The 25,579-nt window shown below is 43.3% G+C and overlaps 1 protein-coding gene and 1 pseudogene across 2 annotated transcripts in view; one reads left to right on the top strand and one right to left on the bottom strand.

The window, feature by feature from the left end:
* Positions 1-5,799, bottom strand: part of LOC110505099 (gamma-aminobutyric acid receptor subunit alpha-6-like) — a 35,443-nt pseudogene extending 29,644 nt beyond the window's left edge. The window contains exons 1-4 of the transcript XR_016491681.1: positions 3,919-5,799; positions 3,582-3,700; positions 1,858-1,925; positions 1,496-1,716 (exon numbers count right to left, since the gene is read on the bottom strand). The product of XR_016491681.1 is annotated as a gamma-aminobutyric acid receptor subunit alpha-6-like (transcript). The remainder of the gene's footprint in view (positions 1-1,495; positions 1,717-1,857; positions 1,926-3,581; positions 3,701-3,918) is intronic.
* Positions 1-25,579, top strand: part of LOC110505098 (AP-1 complex-associated regulatory protein) — a 107,840-nt gene that overhangs the window by 53,901 nt on the left and 28,360 nt on the right. The window lies entirely within an intron of this gene.

The raw sequence follows: 25,579 nt of genomic DNA, 5'->3' as shown, positions 1-25,579 counted from the left end.
GGGCAAGAAGCTTCCCGCTAGCCATGATTGGCTGAGATAATGGATGAGCTGGACATGCTGGCTCGCTAGCTAACGCTACCATTATGATCTGTGTAATAATATTATTTGCATCTCAGAAATCCATTTGCATTGCTAGTTATAGCCTAATTTTAGCTAGGTAGCTAACATTGAACCTAGTTGGTTAACTTTTGCAACCTGCAGATCCATACTCCAGCATTTCATGCATAGTGGCTAGATAATGACTATCCGTTTGTACTGTAGCTATGGGTTTGGATTATGATTCATTGTTTAGCTAGCTAGCTAGACAATGAACCATAACCTGAACCCATAGGTACAGTACAAACGGATTGTCATAGCTAGCTACATGTTTAAACAAAAGACTCCACTTCGTAAGAGAATGATTACATCACCCATTAAGTTAGCCAGGTATGTCTGGGGGGGATTATTTCATGAACATGTGTACATGTCTAGACAATAGTGACCCATCCACTTAGATCGATGTGGCTGGGGGGTGGTTATAGCATTTCTTTCACATGACTTATAAATGTCTGGGTAAGCATCATCAAATAATGATAAAATATGTATACAATAGGTTTATCTAGATCCTTTCAAAGTCAGATTAGGATATAAACCAAAGACTAGATAAAGTGTATGTTAACCTGGTGTTTTTCCTTATTGTAAAGAGATGGGTGGGGCTAAGGCTTAAGGGGATGTGAACAATGTTGAATAGTTGTAGACAAAGAGCAGCTCTTCAGTGGGTGTACCAAAACATTCTAGGGCCGTATTCTCAAAAGTGGGGTTACAAACTGATCAACCTTCAACGCAGAATTACTTTCCCATTATTCCTCAACATCAGTGTTGAGGATTTTGTAGCATTTTGTAGCTCTGCATCTCTACTTTTATCCAAAGTAAAAAACACAATTTTTCACATTTTTCTACATAAGACTGAATTGAGGCAGTGGGTCACATGTGTTCCTTTTTTTTGCTGGATCTTTCTAGAATTTTGAGTCACGCAAAATCATATGTTCTCTACAATTTATCCACAGATAAAAGGGGAAACTTAGTTTTTAGTTTTTCTTTGATTGATTTATCCTTGTTCATTCTCCTTCTGCTCCCCCTCCTCCTTCTGCTTCTCCTTCTTCTTCTGTGGATTTTATACAGCGTTTGGCAACCAACTTTAAGGTGCATTTCCGCAACCAACTGGACTGGAGTGTGGCTTAAATTTTCAATCACCCAGGTGGGTTAGTAGTTGTCTAAAAACCAATGAGTAGATGGGAGAGGCAGGACTTGCAGTGCATCAAGCATCTAAAATATAATATATTTTAGCACCTGGCTTCGCAGATGCCCGCGATCAGTTTGGATGTATGTGTACATTTATTTTGCAACGCTCACACACCCAATGCTGATTGTTTGGACAGGATGTTAGCATGGTGAAAAACTGGCATGCTGGGTAATGTATGCATCATAGTGTAAAGCATTTTGGTATATGTAGTACCTCATGGTGTAAAGAATCGTGCCGTTCTTCATGATGCGGAACAACCTGTTGGGGGCAGTCATGTTGTGTGCCACAGACTTCTTGCCATTCCTGAAGAAGGTGTCAGGAGTCCACACATTGGCGACCATCATGTTGTTGAGTCGGAGGATCTCAATAGGACCCTCATACCTCAGCCTCCTGTCAACCCATGTCTGTCTGAAGAACACGTCCATGGTGTACTCCTGAGGAAGCAGAAACCAAAATCTAAACAGTTAACGCTGTCTTTTTCTTCTTCTATGAAACGTTAAGTGTATTGTCTACACGAATCAAACTTTTTTGGGGGGGGCTATTCATCTGTTTCAAGTTGTTGATTCAGCACATACCATTTCAACATCAGAGACAGGCCCGAAACTTGTCACATAAATGTCTGTTTTCACCTCTGTCACCGGACCTATTGAGAGAAAAATTCTATCAGTTTCACAATATCTAGAATATCCTAAGCATATCACAGCATAGCCCCAAGCCACTGTGCTTCTGCATCTGCATTGGTTGCTCTTTGGGGTTTTAGGCTGGGTATCTGAAATGCACTTTGTGACAACTGCTGACTTAAAAAGGTCTTTATAAAATGAATGTGATTAATTGATTGATTTGAAGTGACCGTACAGTGCCTTGAACTTTTTTCACATTTCGTTGCATTACAAAGTGGGATTAAAATAGATTTCATTTTATTTACACAAAATACTCCATCATGTCAAGGTATGTTAGTGTTTTATTTTTCATGAATCTTTCACAAACGTTACAATTGTTCTTGCACTTTGATATTACAGAGTATTTTGTGAAGATCGTTGACATAAAATGACAAATCCATTTTAGTCCCACTTTTGTAACAATATAATGTGAAGAAATCCAAGGGGTCTGTATACTTTCTACAGGCACTCTAGTTCTGGTGTATTAGGCAACCCTTTATGAACCAATCCTCAATTGAATTTAAGTAGAACTTGTGTTATTCACATGTAGGCCTGTCATGGAATAATATGTCAAACATAAAACCTCAGTAACAGCATAACATTGGCCAAAGGTTGGGTTGATAGTGCTGTGGAGATGTGTGCCAAAACCCTACAGTATATGCAATAGCCTGCAACGTATGCTTACCTAATAACCCGCACCAGGTTCTAAACTTTTATATAATGGAGTGAACCTGAGATAAATAGGTTTAAATCATACATTTCTGGGAGTAAGCCGATCAGTATTTAACCTATGCACACTTGGTGAGTTTTGAAGTTTACGCGCACTAAGGTAGAATCTTTTTGAGGGTGGAGTTGAAGGACGTATCCTAAGGTAAGCTATTTTCAAACGCACCGTCAAGTCTATAATGAACGAAAAATGGGTTACTTTTTCGTTATTAATTCACATTCAAGCATACAGTCTTTAAACATGTGTGTGTCTGGTACTTGGTGCTCGTGGAGAATTTGACACAAGAAAACGACACTGCACTCTTTCTATTTAAATAGTGCAATAAGCGGCTTTCCCCACGGTGATTAGACGACATATCTAAACTCGCTTAAACATTTGAAGGTAGCCTACCGTTTTCAGTCGCACACAAGAATCAAAGCAGTGATTATAAGAAAGTGTTAATTCAGGTCATGGACGACTAGCTTTTGAAACAAGGAATGTCGTGTCACATCTGTGGGAGGCAGTAGTCGTGGCTCAGTGGAGGAACATGTTTCATTTGAAACAGTAGGCTACGGAAAAGCTCATGCCCTCTGGTTGAAAAATACAATGTGATTTTGATCTGTCAACCTCATAGCCTATTTAAACAACTCAAATCAATAAATTTGATTTATAAAGCCCTTTTTACATCAGCAGATGTCACAAAGTGCAATACAGAAACCCAGCCTAAAACCCCAAACAGCAAGCAATGCAGAAGCTTGGTGGCTTGGAAAAACTCACTAGAAAGGCAGGAACCTAGGAAGAACCCTAGAGAGGAACCAGGCTCTGAGGCATTGGTACAATAGTGGAAATCATAGTCGCTCATCTCTCTGAGCCACTGTAGCACACAAACTAATTGGACAGCCGAAAACTGTCACCGTTTCAGGTATGTACCTACCCCCAAATCCAGGTCGCAGTCTGTTGTCATACCCGTCCAGGAGTCTGTCTAAAATGCGTGTGAAATTCTCGGGATATATTCTGTCATCCTTTTTTATCGTTCCAGAGATTCTCTTTACACTGAAAAACGACACAAATAATCAAAGTGATTTGTTATCGTGAAATTACAGTAGCCTCTCCGATACCCAAGCTATGGATGACAAAATTAGCATTAGGGAGTCGATTTTATCACAATTACAGCACTTTCAGATTTCAGCACCTAGAGTCTTCAGGACCATGGGCAGTGGCACCAGCGCAGCGCCAATATTCCCCCCAGATCATGTATCCTCGGAACTCACCAAGCAATCAAGCAGAAAAAGTAGAAGAGAGTCGAAATGTAACTGGGGTACATCGCAGTTACCATCTCCTTCTTGGCAGAAACCATCTTTGCATGCCATACTTTAAGCCTCTTCACATCTCCATTCGCCAAATGTATTGTCCCAACATGGAAATATTAAAGGCAGAGAGACAGAGAGAGCGGAATGGCGCCAAAGCAACTCCAGCAGCATCTCCCGCTATCGCCAAGGGGGAAAAAAAGCCAGGGTCAGCTGAGCATCTGAACGCGTGCACCTTTCCTGCTGTCGCCCGATGACTAAACCAAAAACAATCTTCTCTCAGTTGTCGGCATCCACCCCAAGTCCAGTAGGTGTCCTCTGTTTCACACCACGGTTTGACTTGAGATATGAGAATAGACGTGAACTGTGCTGCGTTGAAACGCAAGGTTTTATGGAAAAATTGGGTTGTCCGTTTACCGCGCAATAAATCCAGTGGTGAGACCAACAGCGAGAGAATAAGGGCGCAACAACCAGCTTTCGATTGAAGATCTGGCTGCTTGTAGTTAGTTACTCCCCCACCCACCCCCCAGAGCTCACATCTGATGTTGTCAAAGCCATGATCACAATAGTGCTGTTACACTTTTTCGTTTAGAGTGGGCCATATGCTCAGCCATATTAGGCAAAATATTATTTGGCGAGAAAATGCCAAATACTCTGTTTTAGATTGTGAACTAAATTTGTGTTTGTCCATCACTTCACCTCACCTAAAGTAATTGATGAGAAGTCCTGAGTCTGTATAAGACTGAACAATTTATTAATCTACAGCCTAAATTCAAATTGGTCAGTCTTGTGGCAATACCAGTCAGGAATACACACACAGTAGTGTAGAGGAACTGGCCACAAGCCACATGCCACTTCACAGATTTCTCTGCACCCGAGAGAGGAACTTCAGAGTGCGTGTGTCATATCTTTACAGATAAGGAGGGCTTTGGCAAAAAAAAGTGTTTGTGCCTGTCACAGTTTATAGTGAACCCCTAACTCCACACAACACATTATTTAAAGTTCTCCAGCACACATCCCCAACACAGACGACCAGGACAGGTAAGTATACTCGAAGGCAAGTTTTATTCCCAATTCATAGGTTAACGTACTGGACTCCCCCTTTCCTACCTCCCACAGCAGACTGCACTATTCCCCAGACTGTCAGCACAGCAGAGCCTCCCCTCAGGCCCGTCAAACGTTGCGAACTCACTGCCCGTGCTTCTACACCAGCCCCGCCACCCACTTATTCTATCAATCTGTCTCATCTCATTTCTGGACATGCCCGGGTCTGTGTGTGCCCCTCTGAGTCTACGCCCCTGAAGGTTTGGTGCGGGTGAAATGTTAAGGGACAAACCATGTCTGGTTTCCACGAACCTGGTTATGCCACTTGGCTTTTAAAGTGCAGCTGCTCTGCAACCAGACAGGACATAACTGTCCAGGCTCTTACACAGTACTGCCTCTAACAGAGGAGACGCCAATTAGGACTCGATGGTTGGGAGGCTGAACAACGTGTTGGCAACTCAGGAGGTTGTTTTGGAGCTAGAAATGTGCATAGAGCGAGCAGAGTGAACCTGATATGATTCCCTGTTCCAGGGGTCATCATCTAGATTCAACCGCTGGGCCGTTTTTTTCCTTGAGTGGATGGTCTGGGGGCAGAAACATAATTACAAATCATTTATTGATTACATATTTAATGTATGAAGCCCAAAACGGATATCATGTTTGACTCAAACGTAGTCATTTCAAACCTTACTTACATTTGTATACGATCACGTGTTCCTCTGTTATGTGTGGGAATACTTGGAACACATTCCCTGGTGTTTTTACAGTCTTTTATGTCCAACAATGGAAATGTAATAAAAAAAAAAATATTAATTAGATTTTCTCAGAAAACTTGAGGGGCCACCAATTGGGGAACCCTGCCCTATTCCCTATAGTGTTTTACTTTCGGCCAGTGCCCATAGGACTCTGATCAAAAGTAGTGCACACTACAAGGAAAAGTAGTGCACTATATTGGGAATAGGATGCAATTTGGCATGGAGACTTAGAATCATGTGGTAACAGAGCAGTTCCCTAACTTCTACACACAACCCTGCCGCTAACTATGGTCCACCAACCATACACTGAAGCATCGCTTCTTTCATTGTGGGGGATTGAGTAATGCGCATGCTCATTGTGGGGCTTTGATCCAACTACAACACTTTATATTGTTGTTAATCCATTCGGCACGTAGCCTAGTGGTGTGGCCAGTAACCGAAAGGTCACTGGTTCTAATTCCAGAGCTGACTTGGTGAAACGTTTGTCAATGTGCCCTTGAGCAATGGCACTTAACCGTAATACCTCCTGTAAGTCGCTCTGGTCTGCTAAAATATACAAATATTAAAACGTGTATGTTTCACTTGAGGACTCTGGGCATGAACAGAATTAGACATATATGTATTAATATTCATAAATGTGTGCAATGGAATGTTGTAAAATGTCATATTGTGACAGGAGTGCTTTGGTTAAAATGCATGCAAGGTTTTTCTGCTATCTTGACCTTTCCTAGTATGTCCTGACCTGTCTTAGAGAGAACAACATGTATTGTACTGTGCATTTCCTAGCCAAAAAACAAGGGATGTTGTTTTAGCCTTGAGACAATAACTTGTGAGGTTAGGATGGTGATGACAGAAATCAACATGTTTTAGTCTATGTATATCTTGTGTGTGTTTGGTAGTCTGCGTCCCAGGACTCCTTGAAACATGTTCCCTTGCTCTGTAAGCTATATACCCTGCAGCAATAATGATTGCTATGATAACCTAGTTTCTCACCAATGTGTGTGTGTGTTCCTTCCATCCTGTGTATGCATGTGCATGTGTGTGTGTGTGTGTTATGTGCGTGCAAATACATGTGTGGTGGTGTGTGGTTGTTTTTGAGCATGTGTGCAGGCGTGCGTGTAGGTGTGTGTGGCTATAAACCTGTGTGTACATCCATGCTAAAAAATATGCTTGCTTAAAACCTAAATGCCAAAGAGAAAATATATATATTTTTGTGTGCAAACCCCAGACATTTTCCCCCGATTTATAGATTTACAGTCAATCTTCACATTTTTGGTGTTTAAACAGAAAATGAAGCAACACAAATGCCATTGTAGCTGTGTATTTTCTATGTCATTGTGTGTCATTTGTTTAGGTAATTGCATTGGGCACAAAGAACGTAATGGGCAGGTAGAGAAAGAAAGCAGCCACTTTGCACCGGGGGGTGCGATTGATGAGGCTACATGGCGGCGTTGGCACATGGAGCTAATGAGTTGGAACTGTGAATCAAGCTGTCTAGTGATCACACCCCAGCCAAATACTGGCATGTTGTGCCTCTGTTCAGGGAACAAGTATAGGCAAAGAGAGAAAGTGGAAAGATAGTATGTTTCCGAGCTAAAACACTCCGCAGGAAGAATTAATATGTTATTGACTGGGTGATCGTCGTGATCATCCAATTCCTCACCAGCACCATCATCATCATCATCATTAAAAGAGATCTCCAACAGTTAGAACCTTTCTATTTATATATTTATGAATATTTCTATTCATTTGATAATGTGCCGACATTCAAAACAATGTGTAAAAGATAAATCACCAAACCTAGCATGAGCTTTGAAAACTCACTAGAGCCACATCATGTAATGTTATTACATTTGGGAATTTCTCTGAATTGTGGGGCATCTTGTAGACCAGCGCTTCTCAAACTGCCCCCCCCCCCCCCCCCCCAAATCAGCTGTGCAAAAACCAAAGTGTGCACCCAGTTATACGAATGTGAACTGAAGAGGTTTTAATATTTTGTCCTTCTTACGAATGTATTCTCTTTTAAGCCCCCTGGGTATCCAAATGTTGATTACTCAGGACCGAGTTTGGGAGACCCTGTTGTGGACTAGCGCATTTTAATTAATTTAAAATCTTTCGAATAGATTTACAATGGCAGGAAATTACAGACTCATGTGGCTAACCTTAATGTGCACATTAGATCTGATGGCAAGCAAAACAAGGCTCCACATGCTGCAGCATGTCGTGGTGCTTCAGGAACTAAAACGATGGCACAGTTATTGTAACACGCAGAGTTTGGTGTGGTGTGTCAATGTTCTATCTAACTCAAGTTTATGATGTTGTCACTTGGTTTCCATCCCATTTGCTGTGGCTCAGCAAAAAAGCCCCAGCACAAGTGTTGTGCATACATCTGCTGCTACTGGTGGGGGGGGGGGGGTGCTGCCGTGGAAACGGATGAGGAAGTGATGCAGGATGCACACTGTGACCATGTTTCCATGATACCCTCACGAGGAGGCAAGGAGACGTGTACAAAGAGGAAAAAGAGAAAAGAGCAGCTTTCAGCGCCACAAAGCAGTCTGATAAAACTACACAAAGTGTTGTGTAGTTGTTGTTTTTTGGCTGCCAGACTTTTACTTTACGCGTAAGATCCAACGCAAAGGCTACTTAGAAACCAAGCACCGATAGAGATATCAAAATAATAAATTGTGCCCTGGGAAGGTCACGCCTATCAGAGTCGCTCTCTATCAAACATGTTTCCTACATTGAGCCCAAACTGAAATAGTTAGTGCTGTGCGTAGTGGTTGGAATGCAGAGCAATGCCCTCAAAGAGAAAGCCTTTCTGGAAACACTTCCATAGACACCCACACAGTACAAGTATACTGCCAATGTCCAAGTCAAAAAATGAGAAATTTGACAAACCCATGCAACCCAAATTATTTTGTCTCTGTAAGAGGCTTTTATGAATCTGGGGTGGTTTCTTATTCCAAATAAATCATTTGGGAATAAAGAGATTTGGGAATAAAGGTGACGATTGTCTGAACCAGATAGAGACATGTAGGTAAATATGAATTTATCAGGAAATGACTTTAAAATGTGCACTAGGAATGTGTGTGTTTTAGAGTTACTCTCACACATAAGTATTGACATGTTTCGTAGGAAAACGTGCTCACGTCTCAGAAGGAGACCATTTTTTGCAACAAGTTTGAGGCCATTGGTCTACAGGTAGCTGAAATCTCTCCAGTCTATCTAGAGCAATCTCATCTGAAGGTCGTTGGGATGGTGTAGTGTTAATCAGGGAAGGTTTTCATGCTTCTCATGAAGGTGCAAGGTGCATTGCAGAAGCCAGGATGTAGTCTGTCAAACTCAGGCCAAACAAATCAAAACACATTTTCCTTACAGTGAAATGCTTACTTACAAGCCCTTAACCAACAATGCAGTTTAAAGAAAATACCTAAAAAAAAAAAAAACATGTTTTTTTAAAAAGTAAGGGATAAGAAAAACAAAGAATTAAAGAGCAGCAGTAAATAACAATAGCGGGGCTATATACAGGGGGTACTGGTTCAGAGTCAATGTGTCAATGTGCGGGGGAACTGGGGTCAATGTAGTTGAGGCAATGATGTACATGCAGGTAGGGTAATTAAAGTGGCTACGCATAGATAATAACAGAGAGTTGCAGCAGAGTAATCAAATAGCTAAAACAATAGTCTGGGTAGCCATTTGATTAGCTGTTCAGGAGTCATATTTTTTATTTATTTTTATTTCACCTTTATTTAACCAGGTAGGCAAGTTGAGAACAAATTCTCATTTACAACTGCGACCTGGCCAAGATAAAACAAAGCAGTTCGACACATGTAACAACATAAAGTTACACCTGGAGTAAAACATACATACAGTCAATAATACAGTCGAAAAATAAGTCTATATACAATGTGAGCATTGAGGTGAGATAAGGGAGGTAAGGGGAATAAATAGGCCATGGTGGCAAAGTAAATGCAATACAGCAATTAAAACAGTGGAATTGTAGATTTGACAGTAGATGAGTGTGCAAAGTAGAAATACTGGGGTGCAAAGGAGCAAAAAATAAATAAAAAATTAATACAGTAGGGGAGGAGGTAGTTGTTTGGGCTATTTATAGATGGGCTATGTACAGGTGCAGTGATCTGTGAGCTGCTCTAACAGCTGGTGCTTAAAGCTAGTGAGAAAGATAAGTGTTTCCAGTTTCAGAGATTTTTGTAGTTCGTTACAGACATTGGCAGCAGAGAACTGAAAGGAGAGGCGACCAAAGGTAGGAATTGGCTTTGGGGGTGACAAGTGAGATATACCTGCTGGAACGCGTGCTACGGGTGGGTGCAGCTATGGTGACCAGCGAGCAGAGATAAGGTGGGACTTTACCTAGCAGGGTCTTGTAGATGACCTGGAGCCAGTGGGTTTGCTGACGAGTATGAAGCGAGGGCCATCCAACGAGAGCGTACAGGTCGCAGTGGTAGGTAGTATATGGGACTTTGGTGACAAAACGGATGGCACTGTGATAGACTGCATCCAATTTGTTGAGAGGGTGTTGGAGGCTATTTTGTAAATTACATCGCCAAAGTCGAGGATCGGTAAGATGGTCAGTTTAACAAGGGTATGTTTGGCAGCATGAGTGAAGGATGCTTTGATGCGAAATAGGAAGCCAATTCTAGATTTAACTTTGGATTGGAGATGTTTTATGTGAGTCTGGAAGGAGAGTTTACAGTCTAACCAGACACCTAGGTATTTGTAGTTGTCCACATTTGTAGTTGTCAGAACCATCCAGAGTAGTGATGCTGGACGGGCGGGCAGGTGCAGGCAGCACCTGATCGGTTGAAGAGCATGCATTTAGTTTTACTTGTATTTAAGAGAAGTTGGAGTCCATGCAAGGAGAGTTGTATGGCCTTGGCCAGGTCAATGAATACGGCTGCACAGTATTGTTTCTTATCGATGGCGGTTAAGAAATCGTTTAGAACCTTGAGCGTGCCTGTGGTGCACCCATGACCAGCTCTGAAACCAGATTGTATAACGGAATAGGTACGGTGGGATTCGAAATGGTCGGTGATCTGTTTTGTTAACTTGGCTTTCGAAGACCTTAGAAAGGCAGGGAAGGATAGATATAGGTCTGTATCAGTTTGGGTCAAGAGTGTGCCCTCCTTTGAAGAGGGGGATGACCGCAGCTGCTTTCCAATCTTTGGGAATCTCAGACAACACGAAAGAGAGGTTGAATAGGCTAGTAATAGGGGTTGCAACAATTTTGTCAGATAACTTTAGAAAGAAAGGGTCCAGATTGTCTAGCCCGGCTGATTTGTGGGCATCCAGATTTTGCAGCTCTTTCAGAACATCAGCTGACTGGATTTGGGAGAAGGAGAAATGGGGAAGTCTTGGGCGAGTTGCTATGGGGGGTGCAGGGCTGTTGACCGGGGTAGGGATAGCCATGTGGAAAGCATGGCCAGCCGTAGAAAAATGCTTATTGAAATGGTCAATTATAGTGGATTTATTGGTGGTGACAGAGTTTCCTATCCTCAGTGCAGTGGGCAGCTGGGAGGAGGTGCTCTTATTCTCCATGGACTTTACAATGTCCCAGAACCTTTTTGAGTTTGTGTTGCAGGAAGCAAATTTCTGTTTGAAAAAGCTAGCTTTTCTAACTGCCTGTGTTTATTGGTTTCTAACTTCCCTAAAAAGTAGCATTTTACTGAGCTGTTCGATGCTAATGCTGAACGCCACAGGATGTTTTTGTGCTGGTCATTGGCAGTCAGTTCTGGAGAGAACCAAGGGCTTTATCTGTTCCTGGTTCTACATTTCTTGAATGAGGCATGCTTATTTAAGATGGTGAGGAAGGCATTTAAAAAAAATTACCAGGCATCTTCTACTGACGGGATGAGGTCGATATCCTTCCAGGATACCCAGGCCAGGTCGATTAGAAAGGCCTGCTCGCTGAAGTGTTTCAGGGAGCGTTTGATAGGGATGAGTAGAGGTCGTTTGACCGCTGACCCATTACGGATGCAGGCAATGAGGCAGTGATCGCTGCGATCTTGGTTGAAAACAGCAGAGGTGTATTTAGAGGGCAGGTTGGTTAGGATTATATCTATGAGGGTGCCCGTGTTTACGGCTTTGGGGTTGTACCTGGTAGGTTCATTGATTAATTTGTGTGAGATTGAGGGCATCAAGCTTAGATTGTAGGATGGCTCGTTGTTAAGCATGTCCCTGTTTAGGTCACCTAGCAGCACGAGCTCTGAAGATAGATGGGGGGCAATCAGTTCACATATGGTATCCAGACCACAGCTGGGGGCAGAGGGTGGTCTATAGCAGGCGGCAATAGTGAGAGACTTGTTTTTAGAGAGGTGGATTTTTAAAAGTAGAAGTTCAAACTGTTTGGGTACAGACCTGGATAGTAGGACAGAACTCTGCAGGCTATCTCTGCAGTAGATTGCAACACCGCCCCCTTTGGCCGTTCTATCTTGTCTGAAAATGTTGTAGTTAGGGATGGAGAGTTCCGAGTTATTGGTGGTCTTCCTAAGCCAGGATTCAGACACGGCTAAGAAATCCGGGTTGGCAGAGTGTGCTAAAGCAGTGAATAAAGCAAACTTAGGGAATAGGCTTTGAATGTTAACATGCATGAAACCAAGGCTTTTACAGTTACAGAAGTAATCAAATGAGAGCGCCTGGGGAATAGGAGTGGAGCTAGGCAATGCTGGGCCTGGATTCACCTCTACATCGCCAGAGGAACAGAGGAGGAGTAGGATAAGGGTATGGCTAAAAGCCATGAGAATTGGACGTCTAGGACGTCCGGAACAAAGAGTAAAAGGAGCAGGTTTCTGGGGGTGATAAAATAGATTCAAGGTATAATGTACAGACAAAGGTATGGTAGGATGTGAATACAGTGGAGGTAAACCTAGGCATTGAGTGATGATGAAAGAGATATTGTCTCTAGAAACATCATTGAAACAAGGTGATGTCGCATGAGTGGGTGGTGGAACTGAAGGGTTGGATAAGGTATAATGAGCAGGGCTAGAGGCTCTACAGTGGAATAAGCCAACAAACACTAACCTTGACAGCAATGGACAAGGCATATTGACATTAAGGAGAGGCATGCTTAGCCGAGTGATCATAACTTCTTATGGCTGCAGGGGCAGTATTGAGTAGTTTGGATGAAAGGTGCACAGAGGTGCCCATATTCAACGGCCTGCTCCTCAGTCATAGTTGCTAATATTTGCATATTATTATTAGTATTGGATAGAAAACACTCTGAAGTTCCTAAAACTGTTTGAATTATGTATGTGAGTATAACAAAACTCATATAGCAGGCAAAAACCTGAGAAATTCCACTTCCTGTTTTTTTTCCTGGGGGTGGCAGATTTTCAACCAAGCTCTCATTGAAATTACAGCGAGATATGGATGAGTTTTCACTTCCTACGCCTTCCACTAGATGTCAACAGTCAATAGAACTTTGTCTGATGACTCTAATGTGAAGGGAGGTCGAATGACACAGGACATAGTCACCACTGCCACGAGTTGACCATGCATTCACTATGCGCGTTCACAGTGGAAGTACCTGCGTTCCACCGGTCATATGAAGTCGTTCTAATTCTCCGGTTGGAACGTTATTCAAGATATATGTAAACAACATTCTAAAGATTGATTCAGTACATCGTTTGACATGTTTCTACTGACTGTTACGGAAGTTTTGGACATTTCATCACGTTATAGTGGACGCACTTTGTGACTTTGGAATTGTTAACCAAACGCGCTAACCAAAATAGCTAATTGGACATAAATAACGGCCATTTTCGAACAAATCAAGCATTTATTGTGGACCTGGGATTCCTAGGACTGCATTCTGATGAAGTTCATCAAAGGTAAGGATACATTTATCATGCATTTTCGGGTTTCTGTTGACTCCAACATGGCGGCTAATTTGGCTTCTGTTCTGAGCGCCGTCTCAGATTATTGCATGTGTTGCTTTCGCCATAAACTTAAAAAAAAAAAAAAATAATATTTTTTAAATATGACACAGCGGTTGCATTAAGGAGAGGTATATCTATAATTCCATGTGTATAACTTGTATTATCATCTACATTTATGATGAGCATTTCTGTTGAAACAATGTGGCTATGCAAAATCACTTCAAGTTTTTGGAACTAGTGAATCTAATAAACCAATCTAAACTCAGATTCTTTGATATAAATATGAACTTTATCAAACAAAACATGCATGTATTGTGTAACATGAAGTCCTATGACTGTCATCTGATGAAGATAATTCAAGGTTAGTGATTAATTCTATCTTTATTTCTGCTTTCTGCTTTATGCTATATTTCGCTGGAAAATGGCTGTGCTTATTGTGGTTTGGTGGAGACCTAACATAATCGTTTGTAGTGCTTTAGCTGAAAAGCCTATTTGAAATCGGACCCTTTGGTGGGATTAACAACCATTCAAATGATATAAAACACATGTATGTTTTAGGAATTGTAATTATGAGATTTCTGTGGTTTGAATTTGGCGCCCTCTATTTTCACTGGTAGTTGTCATATCGATCCCGGTATTGGGATTGCAGCCATAACAAGATAAGGGTCCAGTGAGTAGTGAGGTTGGTTGGGGTAACGGCGATTCAGACAGCTAGCCGAGCCATGGGTATCTAGCTAGCAGAAGATGGAGGTCTGTTTTTAGCCACCCCATGCGTTTCCGTCTGTAGATTAGTGGGTTCCGTGTGGTAGAGGGGACCAATCCAATTGTGAAAATAGTTATAGTTATAGTGGCCCAAGAAGATTGTTTTATAGACCTTTTCAGATAGCAGTCGATATGCTCAAGACAGCTAACGATTAGAGGACCGCAGTTAGCAGATGGGCGTTCAGGTTATGTCGCGGAGGGGCCAGTTGAATAACTCCCTCGGGCAGATAACGTCGGTATTTCAGTCATGAAGGCCCGGTGGGGCTCCGCATTGGCAGTAAAACGGGTCCGGATTGGTGAATGTAGCCCAGGAGTGGCTGATTGATCTCTTCAGCTGGCTAGCTCCGGGATAATTGGTGTTTGCTCCGGAATCGACATAAGCCAATAGTTACTCGGATAGCAGCTAGTTAGCTGTGTTACTTAGTTACTTATGGCTTGGGGGTAGAAGCTGTTTAGAAGCCTCTTGGACCTAGACTTGGCGTGCCGGCACCGCTTGCCGTGCGCTAGCAGAGGGAACAGTCTATGACTAGGATGGCTGGAGTCTTTGACAATTTTTAGGGCCTTCCTCTGACACCGCCTGGTATAGATGTCCTGGATGGCAGAAAGCTTGGGCCCGGTGATGTACTGGGCCATACTCACTATCCTCTGTAGTGCCTTGCGATCGGAGGCCGAGCAGCTGCCATACCAGGCAGTGATGCAACCCGTCAGGATGCTCTTGATCTGAGGACCAATGCCAAATATTTTCAGTCTCCCGAGGGGGAATAGGTTTCATTTTCCCCTCTCCATCGGGCCATCCTTTTCCTGTAGTCCACAATCATCTCCTTTGTCTTGATCACGTTGAGGGAGAGGTTATTGTCCTTGCACCACACGGTCAGGTCTCTGACCTCCTCCCTATAGGCTGTCTCATCGTTGTGGGTGATCAGGCCTACGACTGTTGTGTCATCAGCAAACTTACAGACTCAGACAGGAGAGGTTAAAAATGTCAGTGAAGACACTTGCCAGTTGGTCAGAGCATGCTCGGAGTACACGTTCTCGTAATCCGTCTGGCTCAGCTGCCTTGTGATTGTTTACCTGTTTGAAAGTCTTACTCAGATCGGCTGCAGAGGGCGTGATCACACGGTCATCTGGAACAGCTGATGCTCTCATGCATGTTTCAGTGTTACTTGCCTTGAAGCGAGTATAGAAGTAATTTAGCTCGTATGGTAGGCTCGTGTCACTGGGCAGCTCTCGGCTGTGCATCCCTTTGTAGTCTGTAATAGTTTGCAAGCCCTGCCACATCCGACGAGCGTCGGAGTCGGTGTAGTACGATCCGATCTTAGTCCTGCATTGACACTTTGCCTGTTTGATGGTTCGTCGGAGGGCACAGCAGGATTTCTTATAAGCTTCCGGGTTAGAGTCACACTCTTTGAAAGCGGCAGCTCTACCCTTTAGCTCAGTGCGAATGTTGCCTGTAATTTATTGTTTCTGGTTGGGGTATGTATGTACAGTCAATGTGGGGACGATGTTCTCGATGCACTTATTGATATATCCAGTGACTGATGTGGTGTACTCTTCAATGCCATTGGAAGAATCCCAGAACATACTCCAGTCTGTGCTAGCAAAACAAGCCTGTAGTTTAGCATCTCTTTCATCTGACCACTTTTTTATAGACCGAGTCACTGGTGCTTCCTGCTTGAATTTTTGCTTGTAAACAGGAATCAGGAGGATGGAGTTATGATCAGATTTGCCAAATGGAGGGCGAGGGAGAGTTTTGTACGCATCTCCGTGTGTGGAGTGAAGGTGGTCTAGATTTTTTTCCCCTCTGGTTGCACATTTAACATGCTGATAGAAATTCGGTAAAACTGATTTAAGTTTCCCTGCATTAAAGTCACCCGCCATTAGGAGAGCCGCCTCTGGATGAGCGTTTTCCTGTTTGCTTATGGCACATTGCGTGCGGTTTTAGTGCCATCCTCGCTCTGTGGTGGTATGTAGACAGCTATGAAAAATACAGATAAACTCGCTAGGTAGATAGTTTGGTCTACAGCTTATCATGAGATACTCTACCTCAGGCGAGCCAAACTTTGAGACTTCCTTAGATATCGTGCACCAGCTGTTGTTTACATAAATGCATAGGCCCCTGTCCCGTGTCTTACCAGAGGCTGCTGTTCTGTCTTGCCGATAGAGTGTATAACCAGCCAGCTGTATGTTCTTAATGTTGTCGTTCAGCCACGACTTGGTGAAGATATTACAGTTTTTAATGTCCCGTTGGTAGGATATACGTCCCTTCAGTTCGTCCCATTTATTTTCCAGTGATAGAACATTAGCTAGCAGAACGGAAGGCAAAGGCATATTAGCCATTCGTCGCCTGATCCTCGCAAGGCACCCTGATCTTTTGCCGAGAAATCTCAGTTTCTTTTCTCCAGTGAATCACTGGGATCGAGGCCTGGTCGGGTGTCTGCAGTTTGTCCCTTGCTTCCGACTCATTGAAGAACTACTCTTCCAGTTTGAGGTGAATAATCCCAGTTCTGATGTCCAGCAGCTCTTTTCGGTCATAAGAGACGGTAGCAGCAACATTATCTACAAAACAAGTTAGGAACAAAGCAAAAAAACAAACAAAATAGCATGATTGGTTGAGAGCCGATAAGACCCTACCCTCCGGCGCATCATAACAAAAAAACTGTTCAAGCAGTGCATTTCTTGTCAACCTAATGGAGAAAGGTGCTGGGGAATGCATCTTGAAAGACCAAAATACCAATTTGGGGTAGTTAAGCAGTAATATACTCTTCATCGTTAATTGTTATAGATGAACAGTAGCCGCCGGGGGATTTGTGAATCGCTGGGGAAAGGAGAAAGCTGAAATCTAATCAGACCATTTTATGCTTTTGTCTTTCACATTGGCTTTCATTATAAAAGTTAACGATTCAATTTACAAAATATGATGACAAGGAACAAGTAATTAAGCAAGTAGACCATTCAAGGGTCACCAGTGGGGCATTAGAAATGTATCCATAGATTACATTCTACATGATCTGAAATTCAAACAGCTCTGGAAAAGGACCATTCTATATGATCCAATATTCACAGGAGGAGAGAATGTGGGCTTGCTGTATTTGACTGCGTTTGGATGGAGAAAGAGAGAGGAAGACAAGACTGCCTTGCAACAATCATCAGTTTCCAGTCTTACTGGAGTTATGTACACCAATCGATTGGAGAGGGGGTGCTTCATAAAGTGCACAGTTCATGCGCTGGAGGAGTAATGCATTCACATAAAGTGGAGAGGGAGGAGAGAGAACTACACTTGCACACACCATGAGCTCCAGGGCAACCGTTTTCCCACTAACGTTATTTTAATGCCTCTCCTTTCATCTCCCACCGGCCACGTACCCCAGAGACGTGCAAGTTCCTCATTTCCACCCTTGTTGAAGACAGAAATACCTGTCGTCTACAAGTGCAAGTGTAGCACGACACTGTAAGTTAGCTTGTGTGTTCAGAAATCAAAGCATGGATCAACGAGTCTCATCAATGTCCATTAGGTACAAGGGAGAAAGAGAGGTCACCAGCTGCTTAAATGCCTCCAATAACAAGCTTGAAGACTTTTAATGCGTTTCATTGTTATTTTGGTACGTCTTAACTTTGGATGTCATAATGGTCCAAGAAAAAAAGAAAAAAGTTGTCCATGTGACTTTAGCTTAAGTTTTCATTCTGGAAGTTTATTTTTAGTGTCTTCCTTAATGCCTCTTCCTTAATGCCTTTGCATTAATGTTGTTTGTGAATTTGTGTTCACTGCATTGAAGAACCAAGGAGGACTCCACCTCATTAGAATCTGTACCCTGAAGCTGCTGCAAACACATCCGGCACAGTTGGTGACTTTACACCAGAAATGGCTACGCACGCCAAGCACACACAGACACATAGCAAAAGGCTAATGAACTCAATCACTTCCTCTAGAAAAGGCATTTAGGTATGATACACACCTCCTATTGCGATACACTTACCTACTTTATTGAGGTGATCATGACCTCATAAGTCTGAGGATTTAAACGGACCTGAACACCCATAATACTCAAGCGAGCTACAGTTTTGATTCAACAAAGCCCTTAGTCGGTCAGATTACTGGCCTGATTGCTTGGAAGATCCGGATCATTTTGCCTCTCTATTGAGACAAGCAGCACTCTATAAATAGCCTAGCACACTGGAAATAGCCCTGGGTTCTCATAGGAGGCTCTCAGGAGATGGCTGAACCCATGGCCAGATACCAAACTGCTACCCTCAACATAGGGCTTACTGTAACTGTAAGACATTCAAAACGGATGTTTTGTGGAATCCTTTAAAAAACAACAAGTTAAAAAAACATGGTTTTGTTGTCAACATGTACCAGATATGTAGGTGCAGTGAAATGAGTTGTTTTACAGGGTCAGCCATAGTAGCGCATCACCCCTGGAGCAAATTAGGGTTAAGTGCCTTGCTCAAGGGCACATCAATATTACCCGAGCCGACAAGTCACCTTGTCGGCTCGGGTAACCACTAAGTTACCTGCCTCCCACTTTTATAGTTTATGAAGTTGTGTTATTTTGGTAGAATATTTGAAGTGGGTGTCTTTCAGGAATTGAGACACCGTCTTTTGAATCACGTGTACCCTATGTAGAGGATCTGGAATGAAGGATAATTTATTCTAGACAGGTTTAAGATGGTTACACAAATAGCCACATTATGCATTATTATGCATAACTGCAAATCAAAAGGTTTGCCAACTGCAAACCAAAAGGTTAGCTACAAGTATGTCTGGGTGTGCGTGACATTTACCCTCGTCCACTTGTTCAATGCGACTCTTCCAGCTAACAGGCATATTTCCCTCTATCTTTCCTGTCCTGAATATTGTTTATGTGATTATGTTGAGCATTAAATGAAGAGAACCATTAACAGACATGTTTAACGTTCTCCCTCAAGTATTCCATGGTCTCTGCAGCCCAAAGGTGCTAATGAATATTTATTTTCCCACTTTCATCGCAGACATAAGCTGCAGTCTCACTTCTTCGTCCTAATTCGTAATGACCACACAACTCCCGGCGATAACTTCCAAAGACTCAAATCAAGCAACTTTTGTCCGCTGTCATTATTGTCTTCGCTCACACACACAGTAGTTCGGCGCATGCAATTGAGCAGGGCACACATGACTTAATGAGAAATGATTGGAAGTGATGTCGTTTTTTTTGCATGTGAAGTGTGAAGGTTTTCCACATCACTGCTGCCCCTGCAGCGGATGTGTACGCAAACAGAATGAGAGCGGTCGACACTCTGGGATTGTGAATATTGACCTCATTTGATACTGCTGAACTGGGGGCCAAGGCATGAGAAGCACAGTGTCTGTCAGTGGTGTCCTTCATCTGCTGTGACAGGTCAGTGGCATGCAATACGTGTGCCCTTTATAAAGCATTTTTGACTTCATTGTTAGTAGTTTAAGCCATCGGGGTGTAATTCATATCTTTCGGCCTGTGATAGCGGACCGAAGCTGCAGGAACCTGGGTCAAGCATAATGTAAAACATCCCTCCTGTGGACTGACCATTACAGCAGGACCCGATGAGCAATGACTTGTGATAATTGCCAGCCGGATGGAGGGAAGCAGAACCTATATCAGAATTGCAATGAAGCATAGTGGGCAGAACAAGCAAGGTGGTGGGCAGAGCCAAGCACGAGCTAGCGAGATTCTAGCATGTATTTGCATATTTCCGTCGGGGAACAACTTTTTTGTGAAGTACACGTGTGCAATAAATCAATTCATAGATTGTTATAAAATACTTTATTTCAGTTGTATGGAATGATTGTCAAATAGATAAATTGCCCTTTGTCTGCTCAATAAGCAAGAATATAAAATGTTCCGATGATAAGGGCGAAATTGTCTTGGAAATGATTGGTTGCGATCAGAACTAAAGATAACCCGAGACATCCGTGTTATGGAAAGGTAAATCGGTGATGGATGCAATTGAGATCATCTGTGCGATTGATTTTTTTTTTTTAGAGCGTATTGATGTTTTAACGAGAGATCAGCTGGCGATAATCTGGTTGCCATCAGTGGTTGCAATTGGCCCAATCTTTCCGGAAAGCAAGAACCCACTGCCTGGGCACTGACATCACTTCTGTGCCTAGATTGTGTCACTATTTCATTAAGCTGTCAATCAAAGTCATTTGAAATTGTTTGTTGAAGGTTGGGTGGGAAAAAAAAAAAAGTTCTCTAAATGCGTGTACGTTGATGACTTACAAATTCATGATGTTTTCCACGTGGCTACAACATTGTCTCATGGAAAATGGGCAGCTTGTGCCCAGTGGGAGTAGTCAACAGTGGACAAGGGGGTTAAAGCTGAATAGTACAGCTCACCTCATGACATTTGCATGTAAAGTGCTACTGCAATAACTTACCTAAGCCAGACTCCTCAGGACCAACTGCTTCAATCCTCCACCCCAAAACAGACATATTGAGTAGAGTACATTACCAGTATCTACAATAACTCCAATATATAAATAACGCGCCCTGATGCTGTACTTACTTAACCTACTCATAGCTAACATTAGCACAATGGCTTTATGTGTGGGTGAATACAAATCAACGAATCCCAGTGGACTAAAATGACTGCTGAGTAGATCCAACCTAAATCTCCCTCACTTCCCTCCCCTGGGCAGCTCAACCCTTCAAGGGAGACTGATTTGCATGCAATTGTCCTCTGATGAAATCCCAATCTATTTTTACCACATTGATGAAACAATCTTTGTGAAGAGTCCTCTTTTAAAATAGAGCTGGAGGTCTTTTCAACTCCATACCGATACAAAAGCCATGCCACGAATCTGTCACTGCTTCAAAGCAGGTGACGATAAAGTAAGTGTTTGGGTCAAGCATATAGATTTCTCATTGATGGCGTGGTCTTGAATGACTGCCAGGCCATCACCACTCTAGGTCGACAGGGAGCCTGGTGGTTAAAGCATCTGTCCCGAAAGGACACTAGTTTGAATCCCCGAGCCGACCAGGTGAAGAATTGGCCGATGTGACCTTGAGCAAGGCACTTAACCCCAATTGCTCCAGGTTTGCTGTTGGCAGACCCTGGCAGTGTCCCCACTCTCTGAGGGTCTCTCAGGGTGATTTGGGATATGCAATAAACATATTTCGCACATTCATATTTAACACACTTGTACTTGTGTGAAATAAGACAGATATAAGCACCCACATTGTTTTATTGTCTATCATAAACAATGATACATGGTCAATATTTTACAAGAGTAACCTTAGCGACACCTCCAATGTAAAGAAATTGGCAATAACGTGCAGAGACCATTAAAATCATGTACTGGGCTTTTGATCGTTGGGAAAAATAATAATTGAGTGTCTCCTTGGATAAATTAAACCTTAACCTTAAATATGTTTTTTTGAGGTCAAGGTGAAAAGTTACATCATCCTTAGTCATTTCTGTCAGAATGGTGGATTGAGCAGTACTCACAGTAAGTCTCACTGGCAATTAATTTATCAGCGGCACAGTGTATTAATAGTTTATTTATTTTAAACCTGTTCTCTACGCTTCACATTACGTTATTTTAGAGACTGTATGAGGATTAAAACCTGTCACGCCCTGAACGTAGAGCCTGCTTTTTTCTCTATTTGTTTAGGTCAGGGTGTGATTTGGGTGGGCATTCTAGTTTTCTATTTCTTTGTTGGCTGGGTATGGTTCGCAATCCGAGGCAGCTGTCTATCGTTGTCTCTGATTGGGAATCATACTAAGGCAGCCTGTTTTCCACCTGAGTTTGTGGGATCTTGTTTTTGCACAGTAGCTGTATAGCCCTGCAGAACATTACGTTAGTGTATCTTTTGATGGTTTTTCTTTTTTTTTTTTTTTTTGGTGTTCACTTTCCAACCTGCGCTTTGGTGTCATTCCAACGACGGTCGTAACAGAAGATCCCACCACCAAGTGACCAAGCACCGTGCCCAGGAGTGGAGGACATCCTGGACCTGGGAGGAGGTAATGGCAGGGTCTTGGAAGCAGGCGGAGGCAGCGAAAGAGGAACTACGAAAAGACCAGGAATATAGGACTTGACGCAGGCACGGGAGGCGTGGTAGGCAGAGCCGAGGGTTGAGCCAGTCAGGGAGTCGAGTGAGGAGCTCGACGCACGATTCCGGAGAGAGGTGCTGGCGTTGAGAGCGCTGCAGAGCGGATGTGCTGAGGAGCGTGACACTAGTCTGTTGTCATGTGCACCGGTTTCACGCATCTGGCATTTGGAGCGCCTCCCCAGTCCGCTGCATCCTGTGTTTCCTCCTGGCACTCGCCCTGGGGTGTGTGTCACTGTTCAGGCACCATGTTATGCGGTTCTACGCACCGTGTCTCCATTGCGCCTTCACAGCCCAGTGCATCCTGGGTGAGCATGCAGCCAGGACGGATTGTGCCGGCTCTACGCTCCAGACCTCCAGTGCGCCTCCACAGTCCAGTACGTCCTATGCCTCCTCCCCGCACTCACCCTGAGGTGCGTGTCATCAGTCCGGAGCAAGCAGCCGAGCATCAGCCCATACAGTGCATTCTGAAAGTATTCAGACCCCTTGAATTATTTTACATTTTGCTACGTTAAAACCTTAATCTAAAATTGATTAAATCGTTTTTTCATCAATCTACACAGAATACCCCATAATGACAAAGCAAATTTTAGCAAATGAATTAAAAATAAGAATCATTTACATAAGACCCTTTACTCAGTACTTTGTTGAAGCACCTTTGGCAGCGATTACAGCCTTGAGTCTTCTTCGGTATGACGCTACAAGCTTGGCACATCTGTATTTGGGGAGGTTCTCCCATTATTTTCTGAAGATGCTCTCAAGCTCTGTCAGGTTGGACGGGTTAGTGTCGCCGCACAACTATTTACAGGTCTCTCCAGAGATGTTCGATCGGGTTCAAGTCCGGGCTCTCTGGCTGGGCCAGAGAGGACATTCAGAGACTTGTCCCGAAGCCACTCCTGCGTTGTCTTTGCTGTGTGCTTAAGGTCATTGTCTGTTGGAAGGTGAACCTTCGCCCCAGTCTGAGGTCCTGAGCGCTCTGGAGCAGGTTTTGATCAAGGATCTCTCTGTACTTTGCGCCATTCATCTTTGCCTCGATCCAGACCGGTCTCCCTGCCACTGAAAAAACATCCCCACAGCATGATGCTGCCACCACCATGCTTCACAGTAGGGATGGTGCCAGGTTTCCTCCAGACGTGACACTTGGTATTCAGGCCAAAGAGTTCAATCTTGGTTTCATCAGACAGAACAATCTTGTTTCTCACGATCTGAGAGTCTTTAGGTGCCTTTTTGCAAACCACCAAGCGGGCTGTCATGTGCCTTTTACTGAAGAGTGGTTTCCGTCTGGCCACTTTACCGTAAAGGCCTGATTGGTGGAGTGCTGCATAGATGGTTGTCCTTCTGGAAGGTTCTCCCATCCCCACAGAGGAACTCTGGAGCTCTTTCAGAGTGACCATCGAGTTCTTGGTCACCACTCTGACCAAGGCTCTTCTCCCCCGATTGCTCAGTTTTTTTATTTCACCTTTATTTAACCAGGTAGGCTAGTTGAGAACAAGTTCTCATTTGCAACTGCGACCTGGCCAAGATAAAGCAAAGCAGTTTGACACATACAACAACACAGAGTTACACATGGAATAAACAAACATAAAATCAATAATACAGTAGAAAATCTATATACAGCATGTGCAAATGAGGTAGGATAAGAAAGGTAAAGGCAATAAATAGGCCATGGTGGCAAAGTAATTACAATATAGCAATTAAATACTGGAATAGTAGGATGTGCAAAAGATGAATGTGCAAGTAGAAATACTGGGATGCATAGGAGCAAGATAAATAAAGAAATAAATACGGTATGGGGATGAGGTAGATTGAATGGGCTATTTACAGATGAGCTATGTACAGGTGCAGTGATCTGTGTGCTGTTCTGACAGCTGGTGCTTAAAGCTAGTGAGCGAGGTAAGAGTCTCCAGCTTCAGAGATTTTTGCAGTTCGTTCCAGTCATTGGCAGCAGAGAACTGGAAGGAGAAGCAGCCAAAGGAATAATTGGCTTTGGGGGTGACCAGCGAGATATACCTGCTGGAGCGCGTGCTACGAGTGGGTGCTGCTATGGTGACCAGTGAGCTGAGATAAGGCGGGGCTTTACCTTGCAGAGACTTGTAGATCACCTGGAGCCAGTGGGTTTGTGACGAGTATGAAGCGAGGGCCAGCCAACGAGAGCATACAGGTCGCAGTGGTGGGTAGTATATGGGGCTTTCGTGACAAAACGGATGGCACTGTGATAGACTGCATCCAATTTGTTGAGTAGGGTGTTGGAGGCTATTATGTAAATGGCATCGCCGAAGTCGAGGATCGGTAAGATGGTTAGTTTTACAAGGGTATGTTTGGCAGCATGAGTGAAGGATGCTTTGTTGTGAAATAGGAAGCCGATTCTAGATTTAATTTTGGATTGGAGATGTTTAATTTGAGTCTGGAAGGAGAGTTTACAGTCTAACCAGACACCTAGGTATTTGTAGTTGTTCACATGTTCTAAGTCAGAACCGTCCAGAGTAGTGATGCTGGACGGGTGTACAGCAATCGGTTGAAGAGCATGCATTTAGTTTTACTTGCATTTAAGAGCAGTTGGAGGCCACGGAAGGAGAGTTGTAATGGCATTGAAGCTCATCTGGAGGTCAGTTAACACAGTGTCCAAAGAAGGGCCAGAGGTATACAGAATGGTGTCGTCTGCGTAGAGGTGGATTAAATAATCACCAGCAGCAAGAGCGACATCATTGATGTATACAGAGAAGAGAGTCGGCCCAAGAATTCAACACTGTGGCACCCCCATAGAGACTGCCAGGCCCTCCGATTTGACATACTGAACTCTATTGAAGAAGTAGTTGGTGAACCAAGTGAGGCAGTCATTTGAGAAACCAAGGCTGTTGAGTCTGCCAATAAGAATGTTGTGATTGACATAGTCGAAAGCCTTAGCCAGGTCGATGAATACGGCTGCACAGTATTATCTCTTATCGATGGCGGTTATGATATCGTTTAGGACCTTGAACGTGGCTGAGGTGCACCCATGACCAGCTCTGAAACCAGGTTGCATAGCGGAGAAGGTATTCAAAATGGTCGGTAATCTGTTTGTTAACTCGGCTTTCAAAGACCTTAGAAAGGCAGGGTAGAATAG

The sequence above is a fragment of the Oncorhynchus mykiss genome, chromosome 25, assembly GCF_057628025.1.
Source record: "Oncorhynchus mykiss isolate SJ-2025 chromosome 25, ASM5762802v1, whole genome shotgun sequence".
In the NCBI taxonomy this organism is placed as follows: domain Eukaryota; kingdom Metazoa; phylum Chordata; class Actinopteri; order Salmoniformes; family Salmonidae; genus Oncorhynchus; species Oncorhynchus mykiss.
The sequence above is the reverse complement of the archived record's forward strand: the minus strand, read 5'-3'. Positions and strand labels throughout refer to the sequence as shown.